Source organism: Haliaeetus leucocephalus, unplaced genomic scaffold, assembly GCF_000737465.1.
Source record: "Haliaeetus leucocephalus isolate CR32 unplaced genomic scaffold, Haliaeetus_leucocephalus-4.0 Scaffold473, whole genome shotgun sequence".
In the NCBI taxonomy this organism is placed as follows: domain Eukaryota; kingdom Metazoa; phylum Chordata; class Aves; order Accipitriformes; family Accipitridae; genus Haliaeetus; species Haliaeetus leucocephalus.
The window spans coordinates 2122557-2132112 of record NW_010972909.1 but is presented as its reverse complement, the minus strand read 5'-3'; positions in this window follow the sequence as shown (position 1 = coordinate 2132112).

Sequence of the window (9556 nt, the reverse complement as noted above, 5' to 3'; positions counted from 1 at the left end):
CGGGCCGGGAAATGGCGTCGGGCAGCGACACCCGGCGGTGAGGGGGCGCGCGCTGCCTGCGGAGCTGTGGCGGGGAGGGCCCGCGGCCCGGCGCCCCCCCCCGGGGGGCCCCTGACGAGGCCTGAGGGGTGAGATTCGGCGTCCCGTGTCCCGTCCCGTCCCGCCCCGTCCCGTCCCCCCGCCAGGCCGGGATGAGATGTGATTCCCAGGATGGCACCGCTGGGAAATAACGTGACCCGCGGTTCGTTCCCGGCACGGACAGCTCTGCAAAACCAGAAGTGAAATGCGCAAAGGGGAGATCGCGCAAAACTAAGCGGGGTGTTAAGGTTTGTTTCTGAGCAGCGCTGCTCCCCTTGCTCGCTTCGTTTAGGTGGAAAATAATTTTTATTTTAAGTTACCAAATGATGTGGCTTTTCCCAAAAGTTTTGCCTCTCCTCCTTACCGTGTATTGCAATGGCGGTGTGGGTGGGCAGGGTGAGGTTTGTGGTCAAAGAGGTGCTGCTGTCCTCCCCTTTTAACCCGCTGGCTTCCCCTCGCCCCTCTGTGGGGCTTGGCACTGGTGCTCCGGGCCAGCTCCGACGTGGTGCGGCTGGGTGACGCTGGACGAGAAACCAGGGAAGGAGCCACGGTGGGAGGCCTTGCCGGGAGCTGCCCTGCTTTGCTCAGGAGTTGTATCTCAGCCCAGGCCCTCACCCTTGGTCCTGCAGCTCTGCCTGTGCCTGGTCATCCAGTCCCCGACCCTGACCCGCCGGCTTTGCCTCGCACCTGCCTCCTCGCTGCAGACATGTCTGGGAATCGCAGGACTCCCGCCTGCGCTCGGTTAGGATCGCCGAACCTGCTCTGCTCGTCTTGCACAGGTACCATGGGGCTGTCCTGTGCCCACGAGGATGCTGCTCTGAGCTTATTTACAGTCACTTCTAGTCTAGTTCCCGACTGGCAGCTCAGCACAGTTCAGGTGGTATAAGGTGAAGACACTCTTTCCAGTCTCCCACTACCCTGTCTTTAAACCAGTTTGATTTATGATGCTGTAGGCTGTGATCTGCCCTGAGCACCAAGGATATGTTCCAGAGCCTGGGATTCAGCATAACATGGCAGGGTTTGAGTATTGTCCTCTTTTCTCCCAGCCTTTTCAATAAGACAGTAAGTAGAGTTTGCCTAAAAGCCCCTAAGCTAAAAATCCTTCTAAGCAAGTTTTTCTTAATCCCTTTATTTTCTATAAGAAGAAACCCCAGACCACAGAGTGTTTAAGTTTCTGGATTAATAGTGAAATTTGAAATAGGTGTAGTCTAAAATCATATACAGCTGTCTCTGGAAAGTATTTTCACACTTGAATTATCATTGGACCGGTAGCCTTTGGCATCAACTGTGCAGAATAAAGCCCAATATCTAATAAAACCAAAGACCATCTTAAGGTGTTGAGTTAGTACAAACCAGCTACTGGTGTACCTCTTTCAGCACAACACCTTGGTACAACTGACCATACCCTTGACAACTCTAGAAGCCTGCAGTTGAGCAGCTACACTCTGTGTTGAACTCAGGGTTCATTCCAAGTATGGGCACAGCCTTCGGCTGGGGTGAAATTCAGCTTGGGAAGGGCCAGTGCAAACTCTATAGGCCTGCATGGAAATCAAGTGGCATACAGATCCTTCACTAGATGGGTGAATTTATTCCCTCAGCAGTTTTGTGGTTCTGGCAAACCAGAACATCGCTACACACATCTGGGGATGTGCATATTGTACCAGACTAGTGCTGCCACAAATCACCCACCCACAGAAGAGTATTTTCCTGATGTCACTGAGCTGTTTTAGGTGCTTGTGTTATCTGCAACTGTATGTTCCTTTTGTGCATACTTCTGCATATTTACATTGCACTGCTGTGGCCAGCAGGTCGAGGGAGGTGATGCTGTGCCTCTGCTCTGCTCTGGTGAGACCCCACCTGGAGTTCTGCGTCCAGCTCTGGGGTCCCCAGCACAAGACAGACATGGACTTGTTAGAGCGAGTCCAGAGGAGGCCCACAAAAATGGTCAGAGGGCTGGAGCACCTCCCCTGTGAAGAAAGGCTGAGAAAGTTGGGGTTGTTCAGCCTGGGGAAGAGAAGGCTCCGGGGACACCTCATTGTGGCCTTTCAATACGTAGAGGAGGCTTGTAAGAAAGACGGAGGGAGAGTTTTTTTACCAGATCCTGTAGTGACAGGACAAGGGACAATGGTTTTATACCGAAAGAGGATAGATTCAGATTGGACATAAGGAAGACATTTTTTCCTGTGAGGGTGGTGAGACACTGGAACAGGTTGCCCAGAGAAGCTGTGGGTGCCGCATCCTTGGATGTTCAAGGTCCATTTGGATGGGGCTTTGAGCAACCTGATCCTAGTTGAAGCTGTCCCTGCCTGTGGCAGGGGGGTTGTACTAGATGGTCTTTAAAGGTCCCTTCCAACCCAAACCGTTCCATGATTCATTCTGATTCCATTTAATGGCTAATTACTTCATATGCATTGAAGGAGTTTCAGTAACTTCCTAAGTGTGTTCTTTACATACGCTGATAAAAAGATTTGCTTAGACATCCAGCTGAGTTGGGTAACCAGTTACCACAGCCTAGCTGGCAGAGGCGAACTCACTGGCTGTTGTGTACCTCAGCCCAAGGGAAAATCTTAATTCCTCCTGTTTGCTACTGACATATGAAGTGGTATGAACACATCCTTGTGTAAGTACGCATAGGTTTGGGGTTTTTTTCCTTTGTAGAATGGAAAACTTTCATGAGCTTCAGGTAGGATATACGTACAGTGTCCTTATACACTTGACTCAGTGTAGCTAATTGTTGTAAAGGCAAAAATGGTTTTGAGTGGGAAGTGTGGGACTGGAAACCGCAAGCTGAATGAAACCATATGAATCAAGGGGCTCAGAGGCCAATGCTGTTGCAGTTACAGTCTGTGTTGGTTAGTTATCCTCACAGGTCAAATGGAATAAATTCTTTGATCAGGTTTTCTTCAGAGGAGCTGTATTTTAGCAAGATTTCCAGTCAGAGAAAAATGCTGTAACAGAATAAAAAGCAACCCGAAATGAGCTGAACTGCCATGCTTTGCACAGCTACTAGAGGGTGAAAGAAGCCTTGGTGGATAACACAGATGGCAGATCTATAAGCCTCAATAATTAAAAGATTAAGAATTTATCATTTTGTGTCAAATTAGGATAATAATTCCCAAAGGAATATGTGGAATAAAATCCTTGACTTCCTGAGGAAGAAGTATGGTTTCTGAATTTTGGGATATCCATTTCGTGCAATCCTTTGGGATTTACTACCTTTTTTTTAACATTAACAATAAAAGCTGCTTTTTCCATTTAAGTTAAAACCAACCATCTGTGTGCATAAGGGTCTTTTCCTCTGAGACAGAGATACTGGGTTTCCAATCTTCCTACTTCTCTGGCATTTGTTAGTCCATTAATCATAAGCCTTAGCACTCCTGTAGTGCTGTAAATATCCCAAACTCCCTGCTACCATGGGGGCCTTCATTCTGTAGATGAATTTAAGTGGGTGGATCACTGGGCTTGGGCAGAGCCCTGCACATAACAGCAGGGCGTCCCAAAAATTTAAGTGGGTCTGAGGCCTGAGGTACACTCCCTCCTGGTAACAATGCCCTCCTCTACACTTTTTTCCAGCTGGAAACTCTAAGGTGTAGGTGATGGCAAGGAAGAGCCTGCATCTGTGACAATGTTTGGAACCTCTGGTCACTCAAGAGGGGAAAAGGGAGCCTTTACTGAGCATTATAAGTTGCTTTACTGTCCTTTAAAATGGGATCTAAGGCTCTTTGTGAGGGTTATTTAATGACATTGTTTACCTAGATACACAGAACACTTGTAGCAAGCACCTCATTCCCCATAAAAGCTGGTACAGGGTTTCCCACTGAAATTTATTCAGCTTTGCTGAATACCTGAAAAAATCCTGGAAGGGGGATATGGTATTGAAATGAAATGCCTTTTCCCCCCTGGCCCAAATTGTTGTGTTTTATCTTTTTGGACTAACATATGTTCAGATATATGTTTTCAATTACATTGATGTGTAACTGCTTTGCCTGGTGTTGCTTTGCTTCATGGGAGTTGTAGTTTAGGTCCCATTTTGTGCCCTGGTTTTGGTTCCCCGGAGAACATCCTCTCCCCTCTGGCTGGGCTGGACAGGAGATGTATGGGGGCTATGTGGGGCAATGCAGAAATGCAGTTCAGTAAAATACTTAGTTTTGCTTTGATCCAAAGTATTTTATTCAATGAAAAATTGTCTTCGGCTCTCCATCCCAAGTTGGAAGAAAACAAGATACTGAAATAGCAGAATTTCCTGCAACATAGAAGCTCTGTTTTTCATTTGTCCCAATTCCCATTATATGCTCAAAGGTGCTGTGCCTTGTTGCTGCTTCTTTTTTTGGTACATCATTAATTACATTTCATCTTCAGGGTGAAGAGGGATATGTACCCTGGAGATTAAGCAGGGCTTTTTGAGAAATGGTGCTGGGCATTTACGTTTGTAAGTGTTCAAGACATGAAGTCTCACTTTCAGAAGTAACTTACAGTCTGCAGTGCCCAACGAACTGAAAACAGGAATGAGGGTCCTAATTAGTTATTAGGAGAAGACTTTTTAATTGACTTAATTAGTAGAATATCAGGTGTAAGTCAATTCTGTGCTGAAGTCTCAAACCTCTTGATAGATATGGTGTGACCTATTTGAATTTCAAAGTGACTTTCAAGTTATTTTAAACAGAAATTTGTGTATCTATACATAAGGAGAATATTGTATCTTATATTTTTTCATAACTGACAGCTTCTAGGATTTCCAGGTGTCACTTTCTCAGTGGGTTGTACAATTTTGGTGGGGTTTTGTTTTGTTTTCTTAGGAGGTGGTCAAAAAAAGAGACGTGCAAGAAGTTCTACTGACTGAATAGAGATGCTGAAAATGTTGAAGAGATTTCTGAAAGCTCACTGAGATTAGCTTTATAATGGATTCTTTAGATAAAAAATAAATCCAGGTTTTAAATAAGCATTGCTTCTATGGTTAAAGTAATTTATCCTCATGTCTTATAGAAGCATGGCTCAATCCAGCTTTGGATATTAAAGAAATAAAGTTCAAAGATTCACTATTAAATATTTAAAATTCACTTCTTTGGATCAAGAGCGTCTAGAATTTGTCAGTAAGAACAATGCTATCAACCAAGTCAGGCTGCTACTAGTTTTCATACCAATCATTTATATTCAAGTAGTATTTACTCTGTGCTGAATGCTGTCCACACACATGGGAGGACACTTGTCCTTTCCTGAAAATCTTGCAGTCACTCGCAAAGAAAACAGCATTTTATTCGCTGAAGGCTGAATAGGCCCTTCAAACATCTGCATGCTGTTAAACAACCCAGAAAATAATAATGGCTATAAAAATAAAGTAATGAGCTGTAGCTTCCTCCATACCTGGCTTTAAAGACACAGGCCCCCTTCCCCACAGTCACTGAGCCTTTTGATTTTAAAGATCAACCTCTTCACTCTGGAGCCAGCAACAGACTTATTTTTGTTCTTGTATCACAGCAGAGAGAAAAGAGCAGCTTGCTAATAGCTCTTATTTGGACTGCAGTCACTGCAGCCTGACTAAGATCTTCTATCGCATTTCTTCATCTCAGTAGGAGGAGGAACACCTGGTTCCCCGCATCCAAGCACAGTCCCAGCTGCTGCTTTCCTGCTCCGTCAATAGACGTTTCTGTGCCAGTAGGACTGATAGCGTTGGTTTTCTAATGACAGCATTTCCCCTAGTGCCTTATATGTTCTGCCTAGTAAACCTTTTGGAATAATAAGATGGATTCAGCCTATTTGTGACAGAAGGGAGGATCGTATGGAGGACCTGGGGCGGAGGAAGGAAGCAAGAACCCAAATTGCTGCCTGTTTAATAGCTGGACAAAAATGTACACCATACAGCATTGTTTTATTTACGTTCAGCACAGTGATTTCGATCATGCAGCTATCTTGCCACTATCGCAATGATGCAGTGTCAATGAGCGCTTACCCAGCACCAAAGTCCACCTGTACCACCTTCTGTAGCAACCAGCGATCCCTGACACAAAACCTTAGCAGATGAGACAAAAAGGAGGAGTGGGATGCATTCACAGAGGTCACGCAGCATACTGGGGACAGAAACACTACCATCTCCCTCAGTCTAGCATATTTTCTGTTACCCTTGCTGCAGCTCCCTACAGCAGAGCAGGGTTGATTACTGTGTGAATGAGGAAAGCTGCTGGACTGCTAGCCCTAATCATAGCCCAAGGGCTACATGACAAATAGCATCTTTTACCATTTTATTAGATACAGTGGCCAATAATTGGACAAGTAAAAATTGATTTTCCCCTTACAAACTCCATATGAGCAGCCTGGACATTAATGAACCATTACATTTCTCATCCCTTTCTTGTCAGAGAATTCACTGGGAATTTCTCCTTCTTCCCCCACTGACAAACCAGCTCTAGCACTGCCCATCTGCAGCTTTAAAGATCTCTGTACCACTCCTAATGAGAACAAGGCAGTCAAATTCTAAATGGGGTGTAACTTAACTACGTTTTTTTCTTCTTCTTTATTTTGTCTTACGATATCCTGAGGACTTTAAGGAAATGTGTGCTGTGGTGACTCAAGGCAGGCCTAGTCTCAGCTGCCTGTTGTACCTTCTGCTGGAGTTCAGGAACTGGAGGGAGGCTGGGAAGGTGAGCAGTAGTTTGGATGCTCTACTCAGGAGAGTGGGTTTTGCCTCACGCAGGGAATTTCAAGGTAGAATCCCTGGGAATCAGCCATGAAGCAGAAAGATGCTCAGGAGGTCTGGCTGATTTATAAAGAGAAGTTCTGGAGCACTCAGGGACGCATCATCCCATTGTTGAGGAAGACAGGGAATTTTACAAGATGCAATTTATGCTCTGGCAAAAGAGAACTTATAAAAGCATTGCTTGGGTACTTGGACACAAAACACAGAACGACAAAGCTCAGCTTGAGATAAAGCCAGCAGTGGACATTAAGGAAATGGCTGGTTATGTGGGTGAGGAGAGGGTGGTGGGGATATCTTGACTTCAGTGAAGCTTCCCTATAGTGTCGCCTCATTTGGAAGGTGAGGAAGTATGGGCTAAACAAAAGGACTGCTGGGAAAATTGGCTGGATTGCCAGACTCAAAGGCTAGTGATCAGCAGCTCATCACCTTACTCACAGCTGGTAATGGGTAGCCAAGGAGTCAATATTGGAGCTGATACTGTTCAACACCTTTAGCAGTGACTGGGAGGAGAACACAGAGTACACCATCAGCATCTCTGCAGGTAACAACATAGTAGGGAAAGTGGCAGAGAGAAATGGCAGAGCCTCAATCCAGAGAGACCTCAATAATCTCAAGAAAAGGACCAACAAAGACCTATTGCGGGTCTTCAGTAAGGACTCATGTGAAATTCCACACTGGGGCAGAATTGCCCTATGTATCAGCAACTGGCTGAGCAGCAATTCTGCTGAAAAGGACCTGGGGGTTATGGTGGATGCCCAGTTGAATATGAGCTGACAGGACGCTCTCGCTGCAAGCAAGGCAAACTGAACAGTAGCTCACATTAGGAGGAACATGCCCAGCAGACCACGCTAAGTTCCTGTCTCCTCCTGCTCAGTGCAGCTGAGCCCACACCTGGAACAGTATGTCCAAAGAAGAATGTGGAGAAACAGAAGAGGGTCCAGCAGAAGGCTACCAGATGGTAAAAAGCCTAGAGCTCATGTCCCACAAAGAGAGACTGAGAGAGATGGACATGTTTAGTCTAGCAAGGAGCAGGCTAAGATGTTATCTAACAGCTGCCGACAAAGTACTTGAAAGGCACAGCCAAACCCTTTTCAATAGCGATTGAACTGAATAGCGAGTGCCTGTCTGCACTATGCTGTAGCTGTACCCATCTTCCATCCTGTCTCCTGGATAGTCCTTGGGCCTAGGTTATAGCCTTGTCTCTGGCCCTATCTCCTCACCAGGCTTTGTGGATGGATCCTGGAGCACCTTTATCACATCACCTGGTTGGGGGCTGTTCAGGTCCTGTGAGACTGTGCTGGAGGGGCGTGTGTGTGAGGGAACTGCTTGTGCTATGGTGAACCTCAGTTCCTGGCTTGTCCTTCCTTGGGCAGCATCTTCTCCTACTCCTTGTTGCTCCTTGATGTTTCATGGACACCTGTTTTCAAGGCCAGAATTGACCAATTGACCTTCCCTTCAATGCAAGGAATAAACCTTTATGTGGTTGAAACTTTGACACTAACAGCCTTTGACTGACTGAATATATCTACTAGGAAAGCACATGCTTCTGCAGATTTCTTTGCTTCAGGTATTTCCCTTGGTTAAATCGAAAGTGATGCTCAAATCATGTTGGATTTCTATTTGGAACTTTTAAGACTTTTACTTGGTGAATGGCTATATTACAGAATATTTGGTATTTTAAATGATATTTATTACAGGATGATATCTGCTTGTTTCAAATCTTGCAGCTTCATGCTGTAGCTTATCTTGTGGTTAAAAAAACACACGCACACAATCTTAGTAGCTATTGCAGCAATTGAGCATGCAGCATTGTGAACAGTCCTTATTCCTTGATGAGAGTGAATCCGGATGCCCAGCAATTGCTTAAATGTAACATTAACCATTTGGCTGCTGATCAAAGATATTTGAAAGGGAAGGGAATCTGCAAATTTCCAAAGCAGAATCAAGCTGCTCTGAGTGAATTATCATTTTGATGTCACAAAGCACTGATGCCTGAGGAAATTCAATCACTTTTCTTTTCTTTCATATGTGTCCCAGAAAGCCAGAAGAGAGCCAGCAGAGAGGCAAATGAAGAAACAATCACTCCTCCAGAAAATGGTAAGATACCCTTGTCCTGCAACCTCCATATGTGTGCCCTATTATAAGTATCTTCAAAATTGGTTTCATTCATGGACAGAGCCCAGGACAGCAACCCAATGTTTCTCTCTCTTCATGAAGTCTTGCTTTATAAGCTCTATTTCCCTTATTTTCCATAGCGACTTGCAGCATGGTGTGCTAGACACCAGCCTTGTGTGGATGGCAGGGCAATAGATTGATGTCTTCTGTAAAAGCACCACCTTTGGAAGCTGAATTGCACCCGAGGCCTCTGCAGTTGCTCTCTCAGACCTGCAGCAAGTCCCTGTCTTATTTACATGGGAGTTGCAAGCGTCCTCGTCATCCCCAAGTCTGGAGTGTTTATTTAGGTGCGACCATGGGCAGAAATTCATGTGGTCTTTCTTCTGCTGAAGTCTCATCTACAGCCTAGAGCTCAGTTTAGGAAGATCTGTAGCTGGGTACAGATGGGTCCAAAGACATACCAAGCTTTAGGCACCATGGTTTTAAAATCATGTTTTAGAAAAATGAAATTCTTAACTGAATAGTAATGTGGACAATATTTCACTGTTGCAAACACAGTTTACCAGAAAGCTAGGTGGAGATTCCCGAGGAAGAGATAATCGGAAACAGAAGGTAGCCATAGAGTTATTACTGCAAGGCTTAATGCTTTAAGATGGGAGGTAAGACTATTCC